The sequence below is a fragment of the Quercus lobata genome, chromosome 8 (assembly GCF_001633185.2).
Source record: "Quercus lobata isolate SW786 chromosome 8, ValleyOak3.0 Primary Assembly, whole genome shotgun sequence".
Taxonomy (NCBI): domain Eukaryota; kingdom Viridiplantae; phylum Streptophyta; class Magnoliopsida; order Fagales; family Fagaceae; genus Quercus; species Quercus lobata.
In genome coordinates, this window is record NC_044911.1 from 12,361,370 (window position 1) to 12,378,696 (window position 17,327).

Sequence of the window (17,327 nt, forward strand, 5' to 3'; positions counted from 1 at the left end):
TACATGATATGATATGTATCGTATGATATGTATCGCACATTGTACGATATGTATCGCACATTGTACGACACTGACAACTATGGATCTAATAGTGAAGGCAATAAGGGATGCAACAACAGATGGTTTAGACGAAGGAGAAGTTGAGTTATAGACTTCTAGCAGGTTCAAATAAGAAAGAAGAAAAACATTTAATTGAGATTTGATATGTAACTAAGACATCACATGATAAGTTTTGAAAATGTTGTATAAAAAATAATTTTTTTTCCCTAAAAGGCTACAATGCACTAACTTTTGAAAAGGCTACAAGGCACTAAGAGCACTAGCATTGGGGGGTGTAAACCCCCCCCCCCCCCCCAATTGCTATTTTACCCCCCTAAATCCTTAAAACCATGCTCCATCTGGGTTTGTAAACCCAAAATATTTTACATCCTGTGAACAATGAGGTTGCATATATATAACCTCACTGTTCATAGGATGTAAACTTAAAAACTAATATTTAATTCTCACCCACTTCTCTCTCTCATCTGACTCTCCCTCTTCCCTGTCTTCACTCTTTACTCTTCACTATCTCTCTATTCTCTCTATTTCACTCTCCCTTTTCCCTATCTTCACTCTTCTCCCTCTGCTCTCTCTATTTCTCTCTTCTTTGTTTCTACATCTTCTCTTTATTCTCTTTATTTCTCTCTAATCTATCTTTTCTTGTTTGAAACATTTTTTGTTAGATCAATTTGATGGTGGCTGGGTTTTAGGGGTGGAGATTTGGTGGTACCTAGGTTTCAAGGGTGGAGATTTAGTGGTTCCTAAGTTGGTTTTGGTGGTGGTTTTCGATGATGGAGCTGATTCAATGGTGGGTTTTGGTGGTAGAGTGAATCGGTGGATGGGTCTATGGTGGGTCACTATGATGGGTCTTGGTGAAGTGGTTTTCAGTGGTGAGTTGTTTGGTGGTTTGATTTCAGGGTTTCGATGGGTCTTGGTGATGGTGGGTTTCGATGTAATATGGCCGCTAGGTTGGGTTTGTGGTGAATCTCGATGGGTCTGTGGTGGTTTGTTCTTTGGATTTGTGACTGATTCCGATGCGTATATGGTTTTGGTTGTGGTTGTGGTTTTGGTGTTTTTTTTTTTTTTTTGGTGGTGGATCCAATGGGTCTGTGTTGGTTTTGTTTTCTTAGGTTTTTGGTGGTGATTGTTGTTGATGTGGTTGGTGGTTTGGGTGATTGTGGTTTTTGTTTTGGTTGCTATTGTTGGTTGTGGTGGTGGCTGCATTGTTACTGTGATTGTTGTCCAATGATTGTTGTTGCTGGTTGTTCTGTTCTAGGTTTGGGTTTGGATTTGGGTTTGTGGGTGTTAAAAAAGAGAGACAGAGAGGAAGAGTGAAAAGAGACATGAGAGAGGAAGAGTGAAAAGAGACATGAGAGAGGAGAGAGAGGGAGGGTTAGTTTTATATTTATTTTATTAGTTGATTTATATTATTTTATTAGGTTGTATGTAAATATAGAAATTGGGATGTAGGATGAGTTGTAAAATGAGTTAGTAAAATAAATAAAGTGGCACCAAAGCCAAAAAAAGTGATGCTAAAGGTACATTTGACTTATAGTTGCAGGTGCTATTGTGATGGTTCGTCTTGTTACTATTATAGTGCCACAGCAGATCTATTGCAGTGGTAACAAAAGGCACCGTTGTATATGCACTTTTTAGCTGCAGTTTTGGTTTACTGTGGCGGGCAGAAAACGGCCATCATATAAGGTTAGAATTCTAGTCAATTGACTTTTAACGATGGGTTATATGCGCCGCTATAGGGCTTCAATTAAAACGAACTAATTGCCCTTGTAGTGGCTATATGTGACAACATTTAACGGCGAGCGAGAAGCGCTGCTATAGGTCTTTATTCAAAACATAACATGTCTTCATTCAAAACATAACATGTGCACCTTTAGCAACACTTTTTGACCGTTGCTATAGGTTAATTTTTTTTTTTTCCACTGGGTTTTAAAACCACAATTTGCTAATAACCCGTTCAAAGACCTGTTTCAAAGAACCTGTAATAGTTTTGGTTCCACTAACACAATACCACAAATGTAACTAATTAATAACACCATAAATGTCTCCAAACTAACATAATATTAACATAGAAATATAATATCAAATACATAACATTTTCTATAACCATCATCATAAGATTAACAAAAAATGATGTGGTCCTTTGAATAAAACAACCGCTCAAATCAAGCTAATACCATAATCAAAGTTCCAAAGTGTTTAAAAATATCCTTCAACACTTGCAAAAAATGCGGTTGTTCAAATGAAGTTCTTTGTTAACAAAAAAGTCCTCGAATACCAAGATAAAACTTATAAGTTTCTTTGTTGATGGGATGCAGCTGATGAATTTTGGAAAGGTGGAGATTGTTGGATCGGAGGAACATCGTACATACAAAGTACGATTACTCAATAAGTGCATATAAATGGAATAGAATGACAAGAAAATATTACCAAGGCAAAGAAATAGAGATTTCTTTATAACTAGAGAAAGCTATGCTGGTCATTATGTACCTCAACTTGCTCATACAATTCTCTCAAGGAACAATAACACGAACCAAATAGTAATCAATCTCAAAGGCATTGTAGTGAGTACATTGTGAAGTCTTTCTTCAGTCTAGGTTATATTGTGCCTATTGTAAAAGCATTGCAGGGGAATTAAATAAAACAAAAACTAAAAAAATTTGACACATTGGTTGGCATGCTGAAAAGCTTTTGGAAAAGGTAACTCCTTTCCCACTCAAACACAGCCAACTCAACCCTCCAAAACTCTAGCAACAAGAACTCCCAACAACAGAGTCTGGAAACCCAAGAAAAATCCCTCCTTTTTGACAACTAGAAACTACAAACAACCTTCCTCAATATCTACAACTTCCAAATACCACAAAAACAAAACTAGAGATACTTTTCTCCATCTAAAAAATAAAAATAAAAAATCCCTCAAAAAGTTCCCTCCTTTTTCTATCATCTCAACAACTAAAAGCTATCCTTAAGCCAATAGGTGTTCAAAATTTATCCCAATAGCATAGGAAACCTACTCTTTTTTGTCAATGAAATTTCAAACATATTCAGCCAAATTAATTTTATGACAGTCTAAAAGTCATTTATCATACCTGATTGCATTATGAAGAAAATTGTTGCAGTTGTTGAAGCATGCAAGCCATTCTTTGCTCCACATCTTTGCATTGACTAAGTTTTACCTTCATTTCATCAAGACATGCCATTTTCTCCTGCATAGTAGCCAAGAAAGCCTTCAGTTGTGCAACTTCGTCGTCCCTTGCTTGACTTGATTGTATTTGACTATCCTAGAGCACTCTTACTACTTTGACCACCTGGGCTTGGACCAAATCCTACCCCACATATACGACCTTTGCGCTCCTTGCCCATCACTTTGACAAACACATCATCTGTTGACCATGCAATGCTACCACTTGTGTTAGATGACTGCAAGTAATTTGCAGGGTTAGCCAACAATTCCTTCATTTTGTCCTGATATTTGGGTTTGAACAAAACGAAAAAATTAGAAATTAGCAACATCATTTGATTCAAGCATCATCAAATAATCTAAGAATTCATCTTGGCACAAACGTGCTTCATAACAAAGCTTAGTAAAAAATAGTAGTAGTTTCCATCAATATTTACTAGCCTTGTACAAATACAATTGTCAATTTTAGCAACTTCAAAGCCTCAATAAAATAAATAAATAAAGATTATTTGTTAACCAAAAGCCTTGTTTTCTAGTCACCCCAATAAGACAATCAAAAAAAAAAAAAAAAACCTTCATTTTTCTTGTTAAACATGCATCAAAGGAGTGGATCATTAACAAATCAACCCAGATCTCTAAAGAAAGAGTAACATACTTACAAATCCAAATATTTATACTACTATATGCCAATAAACATGCATAACAACATGATGATAAACCATGTGGGTTTTCTTTATAAAAACCAAAACTAACATAAAATATTAATGACAAAATACTTTTTTTTTTTTTTTTTTCACAAAAAATTTTAAGTGCCTCAAGCCTTAACCATCTATTGACGGTGGAGGATGCCATGAAAAGTAGTAGGAGAAATAAGAGAAGAAACAAACCAGCATGCAAGGAACAAGTAGCATTATATAAAACATAATTACTGCATTCATGCATGGAACAAGTAGCAGAATTCACTAAAATCCAATTTAAACTTGCCAAGAAACTTACCTGAACACAAACTAATAAGAAAATTAGTTACATTATCAGTATTATCATTTGATATTTTTGACCAATTCATATGGTACTTACTAGGTAGAAACTAGTGTGTGTGTGTATTCAGGTTCGCATGGATACAAATCTCATAGAAATTACTCACCATTTTTTCTTTCACTGCGGGATTAACTACTGATCCATCTTTACGATTATGCAATATTGGATATAATTCTGCATACTCTACAAGACGTCCATCCGTTTTTGCCTACATTGCATGAACAACATATTTATGTAGTGATGAATATTGGTTTCACAGAAACTTAGGAGAAGTCAAAATCATTTAAAAATTAGTCATAATACTTATTACCTTCTTGTTGCATGTACAACATAGCTACAAGAACCAGCGATATGTAACTCATCCTGCTTAGAATGACAGTCCTTATTCTTCTCTGACTCTATCTACATTCAACAAAATTACATGTTTATATACAACATGCTTTAAGTATCTATTTCAAAAGTACAAAAGTAAATATATGATCTACATCAAGCATGTCAGGTTAGATTAATACCACTACATTATTCGTATACCAACGCTCAACAAGTACATCCCAATCTTCTGGTATGCATCCCTTTGATCGATTGTTCTTTACCCGTGCTTTTTTTCTTGCATCCGATATGTAATGCTTACTTTTCAACCTACACTTATGATCCCTCCAAGCCTTCCCAATTTTCTGTAAAGTAAATTTCTTCAAAGTCACATATGTAGTAGGATCACCAAGGACAGAATATTTTCGCTACAATCAAATAATTGAGTTATCAAATTACAAATGTTTTCATGCTAAAATACTTATGCAAAACCTAGTACAAAATGTCATAATTACAAGTATTATAACAAGTATTATAACCATACAAATATTACAAGAAAATCAAGCAAAAATTGCAGCAACATGGTAAATGATTTGTTGGTCAAACCATTAAGAAACTTCATGTGGTACAAATGCATAATGGCTGACAATTTGGTAAAATGCTTACAACCTTCATAACAAGGTTGATTAGCAATCCTAACTTCAAGCATGTCGGGTATTGAAATGCATAAAAAGCTTGTGAACAAATATATAAAAAGTTTCTTTGTCGCTAGTGAAAGCAAGGATTTTTTCTTGCTCCTCCTAGGCTGTAGAATTTTCTATCCCTTCTTGTTGGAGGCTAGTCTATCCCTTACTCGAACGGTGTTTTGTTTAAGGCTTGTGGGTTTTTTCTTGTTAGGGGTTTAGGAAACACTTTGTTCTTTAAGCCTTTTTCAAATGGAAGAGATAACAAAGGGATGGAGACACTTATCCCTATTAGGATAGAAGGGTGATGGTTTTAGGTTGAGGAATGAGATGGGCTCTAACGAGTTCATTTTGGCTGCAAAATCTTCACGAGAAGGATGCTTAACACTAATGCCATTGCAAGAAATTTTAAGCAACTTTGGTATTCTTGTAACGGTTTCGAGGTGAAGGATATATGAAATCACATTGTTCTGTTCATTTTTGATAATAAACTTGAAGCCAATAGAGTTATTGCAAGCCAACCTTGGAGCTTCGATAAACATTTAGTCGCAATACAACACTATGAACGTGGTATGCATCTACGTGATTTATGTTTCGACATGGTTCCTTTTTGGGTTCGGGTCTATGATATCCCTATACACTTCATGACTAAAGAGGTGGCGGAAGGAATATGTTTAGGGATAGGAAACGTTTGTCCCTCGAATTATGTAGAGATGGAGGGGGGAGATTTTATGAGAGCACGAGTTATCATAGATATTTCGAAACCACTCAATTGAGGTTGAAAAACCACCTTGGATGATGGCGAGGTTGGTTGGGTATCTTTCAAGTTTGACAGGTTGCCGAATAGTTGCTACTAGTATGGATGTTTAACACAAAGTGATAAGGAGTGTGACTTATGGTTCGACAGTGAAGGCACTCTAACCCTGGAATCCCACCAATACGGTCCCTAGATGCGTGCACCAATCTTTAATCCGACGAAAAAATCCACGGTGGTTGTTCTGGGGTTTTATGAAAAAAGAAAGGGGAGTGGAAGCAAATAGCCTACTGGTAGCAACGCCACCTAACCCCCACCACGGCCACCACCGTCAAATTCAAATTCTTAGGGGGCAACACCACATAAGGTATATCCTAAAAACTCCCCCTCAATTAATAGTAATCCTATTTTGGATGAAGATTCCAAGGAAGATGAAGATATTCCTTCGGGTTTTGAAGATCAACAATTTAGAAAAGGAAATTTCGAATGCCAGTTGGAGGAAATTGATAAAAAGTTAAATAAGTTTGAAGGCATGGAAGGAATTGTGAAAGAAATAGAGGTCTTTCCAAATCAGGAGTCTTGCTTTCCTTTTATGACAAAAAATCCCATAAACTCAATACAAAGTTCCCTTGATAGCAATGACTCAAAATCTACGGGGGATTTCTTTGAAAATCCATTAAGTGATAATTCAAAACCGCAAGGGCCCACAAGCCAAGTCACGACTCGAACTGGTCCAAAGTGGATTCGTTTACCACATGTTGGGCATGGGAGTCATGAGAAGACTGAAGTACATACGGGGAACAAAAGAAGCTCTGACACAGAGGAGGATCACCGAGGGTTACCAAAGAAGAAGAAAATTGGTTTCTCGTGATGATCAAGATAATGATCTTTCACTGGCGGTGGCTGGTCCCCAGCCCTGCCAAAAACAATGAGTTTCCATTGTTGGAACTGTCAAAGGCTTGGGAACCAGCAAGCAATTCAAGAGCTCGGTGATTTAGTCCGGGCATAAGATCCTACAGTGATGTTTTTAGCCGAAACATGGCTAGATGGTACTGGGCTAATTGGAATTCGTGATTCACTTAATTTTTCCATCATCATGGGGTTTCAAGATTAACTCGTGGTGGTGGTTTGGTGTTGTTTTGGAAGAAGGATTTTGATTTCAAGTCATGTCTTCCTCTCATAATCATATTGATGTTTTGGTCAATAGAGGAAAGGAAAATGTTTGGCGCTTTACGGGTTTCTACAGAGCACCATAAACTCAGCTTCGTATGGAATCCTGGGACTTGTTACGAGATTTAAACAATCGTTTTGCTGTACCATGGTTGTGTAGGGGTGATTTTAACGAACTTTTGAAGTCATATGAAAAGTTGGCAGGCCGTTTAAGACCTTATGGACAGATGCAGAAATTCCAAGAAGCCTTAGACGAGTGTGGTTTGTTTGATCTCGGTTTTGTGGGAAACAAGTTCACATGGTTTAAAACTCATCCGAATGGTGGAGTGGTTTAGGAAAGGCTAGACAGAGCTGTGAGCATAGCGACATGGTTTGATTTGTTCCCAGCAACAAAGGTAATAACTCTATTATGTACTTCTTCAAACCAAAGTCCTATCTTAGTTCAACCCGATGGGATTAATACAAAGCCCAAACGTCCTTGGCGTTTTGAACAAATGTGGCTTGAAGAGCAAGATGCCATGACACCATTAAAAATGCTTGGAAAGCCATGTCCTTGGATCCAACTATGAATAGAGTTATGCAAAACGTGGATGCATGCCAAACCCAACTGAAAGTATGGAGCAAGCAGTCCTTTTGTACTGTAGTAAACACATTAACAAAGAAGAAAAAGAGCTTGAAAAAAGCAGAAGATGCAGCAGTGAAAGGAGGGAGTGTAGAGTGTAAGGTTGAATTTATTCAACCATGTGTTGGCTTTATTCCGTGCCAAATTTGCTTGTAATTCAACAATTAGAAACCTTATATTAAGGTGGGAATAATGTAAGGGTTGTGTGTGAGAGAGTATGAAGAACTGATCAAGTGTGTGCATTCAAAAGCATTCTCGCGACTGACTCGCGAGTAGTGAATTGCCAGAAGTGTCACACGTGTGAAGCATGCAGGAAGTTGAAGGGTCAACATAGCTGGATCACTACAAGACAAAAAGTACAGTCTAGCCATTCTGTTACTTGGCGACTGGAACTTGCGACTCATCCCAGTCATGAGTCACTTGCCAAAGCCCCTTGTTTGCAGAAAAATGACTTTTCACATTCTTTCTAATATCCTACTATAAATACCCTTATACCCATGAAATGTAAAGAGCTTCCAAGGAGAATTTTGAGAGATAAATCGTAGAGAACAATAAGATTGATTCATCCACAATCTTATACTTTTGATTCTCAAATTCCTCTATTCTCGGCCTTTCTATTGTCATACCCTCGAGAGGCTCTTTAGCCAAATCCTTACCTCATCATACCCATATCAATGAGAAGGTTTGATAGGCCAAAAACGTATTGACCTCTTGTGATGAATTAATTAATTAATTAGTCAAGTTTATTAATTAATCAAATTAACATGCAAAGCGCGTGGTAGCACAAACAAATCACCAATTAAACTAAGTATGCAGTGGAAAATAAATTGACACGGTGATTTGTTTACGAACGGGGAAAACCTACATGGCAAAAACCCCACCGAGTAATTTTAAGGTCACCACTCCTGAGAATCCACCATTATTATAACAAGCGGTTACAAGTAAAGGAATCCTAATACCTTATACCAACCTACAGTTGAACCCTTACCCCAATAACTAATTGGACTTGTTCTGTAGTGACAATCTCTCTTTTTCAATGCACGGCTCCCAGTACGTGACTAACCAATTGCGATCCCAGTACGCGACTTCAATCACCAGCTAGAGGAGGTTGTTGGCTACGAAGTTCTTCTGTTCATCACACGATGAAGATCAAGAAGTTCTTTGGTTATAAAACCCTACGATGTACAAACACAACAGCTTCTTCACAAGAAAGATGAACTAGGGCAAATTCTGTCTCCGGTCACAATTTGTTTAAACAAAACTTTGCTCAACACTTGTGCAACTTGTGTCACTTTTGATGGCCCTTAAAATAATCCTTATATATGTCTAGGGTTGTAAGAAAAGAAATCCCAAACATATAATCACGGATTGGATGAAAAACAGTCCTGAAAAACTGAACTTCATAAACCTCGACAGATACCTTATCTGTTGAGTTGCTGTCGAGCCACGGGATTTAGATAGTTCTAAGTCTCAATAGATGCTAGCTGTCAAGTTTTAATGAACAACACTTTTCACACTTGATTCTTAGACAGACTTGCATGACTTTAACACTTGAATTTGAAACCTTATTTCTTGAAACATTAAACACATCCTAAATCTACCCAATTACAAATAAAGTGCGTTTTGTCAAAGGATTAGTCAATTACATAAAATAGTGATATATGTTCCTAACATGTGAAACACATATGTCCTAACAAGGTTATTTGGTGTTTAGGAAGCAGTTCATAGAGGACCAATTCATTTGGTTGATGTAATGGGCTTATTGCGGGATCCAAAAAGCTAGAAAAGATACGGTTAGGCTTAACCTTGTTAGAGCAAGAAGCTTGGAGGGTTTAGGTGCATCAGGTAGATTAGGTTTGGAAGGTCTATTGCTATTCATGTATCCCAGCTGATTTTCTAGTGGATCATTTTATTGCTTGGAAGGCAGCAGAGAGGTTTTTCGCCGAGTTTTTTGGTTTCCTCTTCAATAACACATGCCGATGTTATCTTGCGTTTGCTTCTCTCTATCTTTTACTCTTTGCATTTAATTACTACTGTGTTGTGATTAAATTATGGCTTAGAGTAGTTTGATTGTTTGGGTATAGCTTATATTTATCATTCCGCACATACACTGTTTGAATATAAGCTTGAGTTGGTAATTTTGAAATTGGGGGGTCCGAACATTCACTAGTGTACTAAGTGAGCATTCATGGAGTTTTTTCTTCAATTAAAATTTGAGGTTGTCGAGTTACTTAGGTTGGAGGAAAAAATGTCTCAGCAAAAAAGCCATGTGCACTAGATGGTATCGGGTGACAAAAACTCTAGCTATTTCCATAACCAAGCTTCACAGCGGTTTCGGTGTAACAGCATTTCAAAACTCCAAGATTCGCATGGCAGATTGGCCTTGGGTGATGAAAAGGTCTTGGTGATGGTTGTGGAGTATTATAAACAATTGTTTACTACCTCTAATCTACATGAAATAGAGGAAGTAGTTCAGTTTACAAAATAGGAGGTGACTGAGGACATGAATCGCTGTTTAATAAAATTTTTTACAAAGGATGAAGTAGAGATAGCTTTGAAGCAAATGGCCCCTTTAAAAGCCCCGGGTCTAGATGGAATGCCGCCAATCTTCTTCCAAAATTATTGGAAGAGTATAGGGGATGATGTAGTCAAAGCTGTTTTAGCTTGTCTAAACTCAAACTCAATAGAGGCAGGTTTGAATTACACTTTTATTACTCTTATTCCCAAAGTGAAGAGTCCTAAATTTGTTACTAAATTTCACCCCATTGCCCTTTGTTATATCTTATATAAACCTGTTTCAAAAGTGTTGGCGAACAGGTTGAAGAAAGTTTTACCCCAAATTATTTCTGAATCTTAAAGTGTCTTTCAATCGGATAAAGCTATTTCCGATAACATCCTGGTGGCTTTTGAGACTTTACATCATATGAAGTGGAAAAAAAAAAAGGGAAAATTCGGCATATTGCTTTAAAATTAGATATGAGCAAAGCTTATGATTGTTTGGAATGGATGTTTCTTCAAAGGATCATGGAGAAGATGAGTTTTCACTTGACTTGTGTAGGCTAGATTTTGGAGTGTATAAAATCTATGACCTATTCTATTCTAGTCAATGGCGAGCCAAAAGGCCATATTGTTCCTACTAGAGCTATTCATAAAGGCGATCCTCTTTCCCCTTATCTTTTTCTATTATGCTCTGAAGGTCTAAATAGTTTAATTGAACATGCATTGGCTGGTAAACATATTGAGGGTGTTTCTCTTTGTAGAAATGGCCCAAAGATATCTCACATATTTTTTGTAGATGATAGCCTCTTGTTTTGTCGAGCAAGATTGGAGGATGTTGAAAAAATCGAGGAGATTTTAGGAATATATGAACGATCATCGGGACAAAAAAATTAATTCAGACAAGACTACTCTCTTTTTTAGCAACAACTCCTCTGATACTACGAAGGAACAAATAAAAATCTGCTTGGGTTGTTTGAAATAAAGGAGTATGAAAGATACCTGGGTTTATCGGCGATGATTGGAAGGAAAAAAAAATGCAAGCTTAAACTTCATAAAAGATAGAGTCTGGGGTAAGCTCTAGGGGTGGAAAGAGAATATATTATCGCAAGCTGGCAAAGAAGTTCTTTTGAAGGTAGTGGTTCAAGCCATCCCTACGTTCACCATGAGTTGTTTCCGATTGCCAATCGGTCTTTGCCAAGATATTGAGATGCTCATTCGAAAATTTTGGTGGGGACAAAGGGAGATAGGAGAAAAATTCATGGTGCAAAATGGGAGGTCTTGTGTCAACCAAAGAGCAAGGGGGGATTAGACTTTAAAGATCTTTGCAAATTCAATAAAGCCATGTTAGCTAAACAGGTGTGGAGGTTGATACCCGATACGAAGTCTTTATTTTATAGAGTTTTTAAGGCAAAATATTTTCCAAATTGTTCAATTTTGGAACCCAAACCCTCTACCAGCTCCTTCGCAAGGAAGAGTATCCTTTGGTCCAGGGATTTAATTGAGAAAGGATCAACCTGGAGAATTGTAGTGGTGAGTCTGTCTGAATATATAAAGATGCTTGGTTACCGAGACCTAAAGTCAGAATCAGCTCTCCTGCATTGCACCTAGCACTTGATTCCACAATAGATTCTTTGATAAATGTTGCAATGGGTTGGTGGAACATTAGTCTAATTGATTTATGCTTTTACCCACCTGAAGCCAAACTTATCAAGCCTCTACCCTTGTGTTCTACCCCACAACCCGACACCTTGATTTGGAGAGCAAAAAAATCGGGTAGCTACTCGATGAAGTCAAGTTATAAACTTCTCTGTGAGCTTCAGGTTCTTGACACGAACAGACCACAAGTCAGAGAATCATAGAGGGGTTTTTGGAAAAGCATTTGGAAGTTGAAGGTTCCAGGCAAGATAAAACATTTTCTTTGTAAGGCATGCACAAACTCGCTACCCACAAAGGAAAATTTACTGAAGCGAAAAATTCTTCAAGAATCGATCTGTCCTGCTACTCTAAAGAATCGGAGAATGTTGTGCACACTTTGTGGAGTTGTGAATGCATCAAAGTGGTCTAGGAAAATGATTTTGGCTAGGTGGATAGGAGCACAATGGGTTCAGACTCTTTCTTGGATTTATTACAAAAAAATCCGAGCCAAACTTGCCTTATTGTCTCTGTTTGTAGCAACGGCCTGGTCACTTTGGTATCAACGTAACAAATCTCACCTCTAAGAAAATTCCTAGCCCTTTCGCAATATTTCAAGTTTTGCAAAAGACTACCTCTACAAATTCAGGGACCTGGAAATCACCTCTTCCCATAGACGTCAAGTAGTTCCTTAAAGGTGGCTTCCTCCTGCAGCGGGTTTGATGAAGACTAACTATGATGGAGCCATGTACGGAGAGTCAGATAAGGCGGGATTAGGTATAGTAATTCGGAATAGCAAAGGCCAAGTGTTGGCTGCCCTATCAAAGCAGATTGTGAAACCACCAACAATAGAAATCCTTGAGCTTCTTGCTACTAGGTGAGCAGTACAATTCACTGCAGAATTGGGCCATGCACAGTTTGTCTGCGAAGGCAATTTTGAATCTATCATAAACTCATTAAGGGGTAAAGGCATGGAAAAATCTCAAGGAGGGCAGCTCATCAAGGACATTATGTCCCAATCAAACTCTTTTTTGAGTATTTCTTTTGCTCATGTAGGTCGGAAGGCAATGCAGTTGCACATGCTTTAGCCCAGAGAGCGAGACAATCTTTTTCTTCTCAAATCTTGTTGGAGTGTGTTCCACCGAATATTTTGTCTTTTGTTGTGACTGATTTCCCCAATTCTTGGTTAATAATATAGCATCTTCAAGCAATTTCATAAACTGAAGTGCATCTTCATTAGGACTTTCTACAGGACCTTCTGTGGGTTGTTGCACACTAGGGACTTCTTCCATTTTCCCAAATGCCATATCATGTATGAGGAACATGTCATGCAACATGTCACAAGATCGGCATACTCTATCGGGTTTTCTTGGACATGACTATTAGGAATTTCAGTAAAAGTCTTTGCAAACGATGATTCCCCATTAAAAACCCAAGGGTCATAACCCCTACAAATCCCATGTGACACTAAGTGAGCCTGTACAACATCTGTAGGCCACAAATCTATATGCACACATTTTTTACACGGACATGAAATCGTTCCATCCGGGTGTGCATGGTTAGATGAAAAATTTAGAAACTGTTGGACTCCATCTAAATATTCTCGCGACCTTCTATTGGTAAGTTTCATCCAACTCTTATCCATTGCTATAAAGTGGTTTACAAGAAACACCTATATTGTGATTTCATGAAAGCATAAACCAAGAGTTAACACACGTTTTATTTAGTTCATTTTCACTTTAAGTTAAGAAACAAATCATCTTTAATCATTCACTTTCAGCTATGTTCCTAAGAAAACAACGAATTCAAACGCATAGAGAAGTTATCAACACATTTGGTAACTATAACATCATTACTAGCAATATTCTTTAAGAATGGACATCTCTTTAAATATCCCATTTCATTTTAGTCTTCCTCATGTGTGAAAAAGATAGAGAGAAGCCTTTAAAATTAATTAATCAAATAAAAACAACTCAACAAGAATCATCTAATATTACACAAAACAATCGACACTCTCAATATCAGCTAAAACCACCTTATAACTCCATGCAAGCCACCTGCTTGCCCCAATTCAACAACCCACCACAGACACACACAAAGAGAGAGAGAGAGAGAGAGAGAGAGAGAACCTTAAGTCTAACACAAACAAATTCACTTGCTTTGATTACACGAACTTGTAATGCCTCTTCTTTTTGCAATCTGCCAACAAGGAAAGAATATATATAAACCTAAGTTCATTCTCAAATCTAAAATTGATATATAGTTTATTGCATTCTCAAATCAGCCTACTTAAGAATGTTAGCCAAAACTATCCATCAGCATGTAAGCATCTAAAGTTGGAGCTTAGTTCATAAAATAACTGCAACAATCATCAACTATCCATCAAATTTTAATTATTTACAGTCCTATAGCATTAATAAGTGATGCATGCAGCTGTCAAAGCATTTGGATCTATACACATCTTCAAACCTAAAAAATCAACAATATAAAATAAGGAAAGGTTCCTAGAAAATTCATGGGCAAAATTTCTAAATCATGTCAAATTATGTCTCACATTATAATGAGCATTAAAAGAAGCACTAAATTTGAAAAAAGGACAAGGAAAGAACACATCAGAAATTTGAGCTCCAAGATGATCTAGAATCCATCAGAAATTTGAGGACTGTTCAGAAAATTAATCTATTCAAGTATGACAAAATCAATCTATAACAACACATATTTATCAAAGCCTCTTGGGTTATAAGTTTTGGCAGTTTTCTCAAAAAATAAAATGGCAAAATAAACCTTAAATTTCCTACAATTTTGCTAAAAGACCAAAATAGCATAATAAAATAACTAAATTAAGGCCTAAAATAACTACTAACTGATAAAACTATTGAAATATGCATCTATTTGCCTTGATGTTTTGATTATTCAACTTATCGAAAATTCCAATGATATAGTTCTACATCAAATAATCCCATGCTTGTGTATAGAATATCCAAGTTAATTAATTATTCTTTTTCAAGATTTGAATCAGCCAATCCTATAAATTCTCAGCATGTGTGTATATATTTCAACAATTTTTCTTGCAAGACACTTATACACTACTGGCTGTGTGAGACATCCTTGGAAAGAATCTGAACTTGAAGCTGGAGCAGAATCTCTTGAGGTATTATATAGATATAGATCTAAAGAGTGCTTGATTTATATTTATTTATTGGGGTTTTCCTTCTTAATTAGATATTATACAATATAATCTTTGCCTATTATTTTTTATATGTTTAGGTATGAATTGGGTATGTTATTTCATTGCAGTCAAACACAGCACTAAGTTTTCGACAAGAGAATAGGTTGAAGCAAATGGGTGCAACAGTAAGGAATGCAGGTTCCTACATTGAGAGATTGAAGTTCAATGAGGAGAAAGAAAAGCTAGCAAGAAGTGTGATGGGGAAAATGACAGTAGAACAGCTGTCTGATCTCATGTCTTTCTACCATTTTTTTCCTTTTGCTTTGTGAGTTGAAAAATGAACCAAAAATAATTTCTGTACAAATAATTACCTCCTCTCCTTTTAATTAAATTGCTTTTTCATTTCTGGTTTTCTCTATGTAAGGTTGCTAACTAGGCCTAAACACCCCTATTTTTGAGTTTATGTTTGGGACAAGTTATACTATACATGTAAAAGCAAGTGAATGGAGGGGGTTTCTGCCAAGTTTTGCAATGTGTCAACTGGACTTAAAAGGACCAAAAAACTAAGGTCAGAAAAGGTTTTTTTTAATTATTATTATTTATTTTTTAAATAAATGAATGAGTAAAATTACTATAGATAGGAACAAATTATAAAACAATTTGCAACTACAGTCAACACAAGAAGCTATCTTAAGCAGCAAGACAAGTAAAAAAAACAAGCAACAAACAGAAACTATGAGTTGAGCATTTTAGTTGGTACTCATTTCCTCTACTAAATAGCCAAACACAGAAAAAACCACTCTCCAATTATCACACAAACACTCAACACAAAATTGAATTCTTCGCTGAATCTCCTTCAAACTCTTTGGAGCTCAATCATTCAAGAATAAGGAAAAAGAACCCCCCCCCCCCCTCCCTCTATCTCTCCAGAGAGAGAGAAACAGATTCTTTGCTTGCCTAACCTTAAGATCAAACATCAAACAGGACACACACAAAAATCCATTACTAAAAATGGGAAAACAATTAAAATAGAGCAAACAAAAAGTAAATAAAATTTCTAATCCTATGGGAACAAGAGAAAAAGGAACCACCTACCAAATGCAGTGAAAAACCCATTTCAAGAAATGGAAATGCTCAAATATGAAACACCCACAACCAAAAACTGAGAAAGAAAACCTTTAAAAGCACAACACCACAGTCAGAACAACCAATAGTGACAACTTCACCAAGAACTACTTTCCCATCATCATCATCATCATCATCATCATTATCACTAAGATTCTAGGTTGGGCTTGGATGTTGTCTGAAGAATGTGTCAAAAAAATAAAACAAAAAAACCACATTCTGATTAATGTTTCTCCAAATTTGAACATCACAATACCCAGAGCTAACATAACAACAGGATAAAGACTTTTCGTCACAATACCCACATTCCGATTAATTTTTTTCTAAATTTTCTACAAAACGCATATGGGTTTCTTCATCGATTCTTGAAAATAGAGGCACATGGACAAATAAAGCCAAATAAAAACTCATGAGATGCTTACTGGAGATTGGCAACGACGTGAGAAGCAGTGGGTCTCTGTCGAGTTCGATCTCTAGTGAGTTGGGTGGGTTTGGCATGTGCTGAGGATTGGAGATTTTAAGAGTGAAAGAGATTTTGATAGAGAGAGAGAGAGAGTGTGTGTGTGTGTGTGGGGAGGGGGGTTTCTTAGAGCTAACGAAGGGAAAATGAAAAGCCAAAAGGGCGCTTAGGCAAGGGAAACGACAAAACAACATAGGGATAAATTAGACTATACATGGGCAATTAAAAGGTTTATTGTGGCAGTCCAAATAATAACTAAGAAAAAGCACCGCAAAAAAGTATCTATTGCCGTGATCATCCAACCCGCCGCTATAAGTAACAAAAATGCCACTAAAACATTTATATTGCAGTGGTTTTTAATACCACCATTGTAGAGGGCCACAAAATATAACATAAATTCTTCGATCAATATCAATTAATTAAAATAACATTTTATTAAGCATTTTCTCGCACAATCATACACTCAAAAAAGCTTCATCCCCAAAACCTCATTCTTAAACCGATTCTCTAACTCTTCTAGCTAAGACATTCGCAATCCTTCCTCTCTCCCTCTCTTTGTTTTCCAAAATTATTAGATCTCTCTCTAACTCCATGACCAAGCATTGCCATCTTTGCTCTTCCCTCTTCG

General features: G+C 36.6%; 1 long non-coding RNA gene across 4 annotated transcripts; it reads right to left on the reverse strand.

Moving 5' to 3' along the window:
• Positions 1 to 2,087: 2,087 nt before the first annotated feature.
• LOC115958168 lies at positions 2,088 to 16,868 on the reverse strand. Of its 4 annotated transcripts, none has more exons than XR_004084465.1 (6): positions 16,662 to 16,868; positions 14,075 to 14,144; positions 4,789 to 5,013; positions 4,587 to 4,678; positions 4,383 to 4,484; positions 2,088 to 3,522 (listed from the first exon to the last, which is right to left on the reverse strand). It is a non-coding gene; the product is annotated as an uncharacterized LOC115958168 (long non-coding RNA). The 4 variants fall into 4 exon arrangements; XR_004084466.1 differs by adding an exon at positions 16,291 to 16,417 and having other exon boundaries at positions 4,383 to 4,678; XR_004084467.1 differs by having other exon boundaries at positions 4,383 to 4,678; positions 4,789 to 4,950.
• Between the last annotated feature and the right edge of the window lie 459 nt (positions 16,869 to 17,327).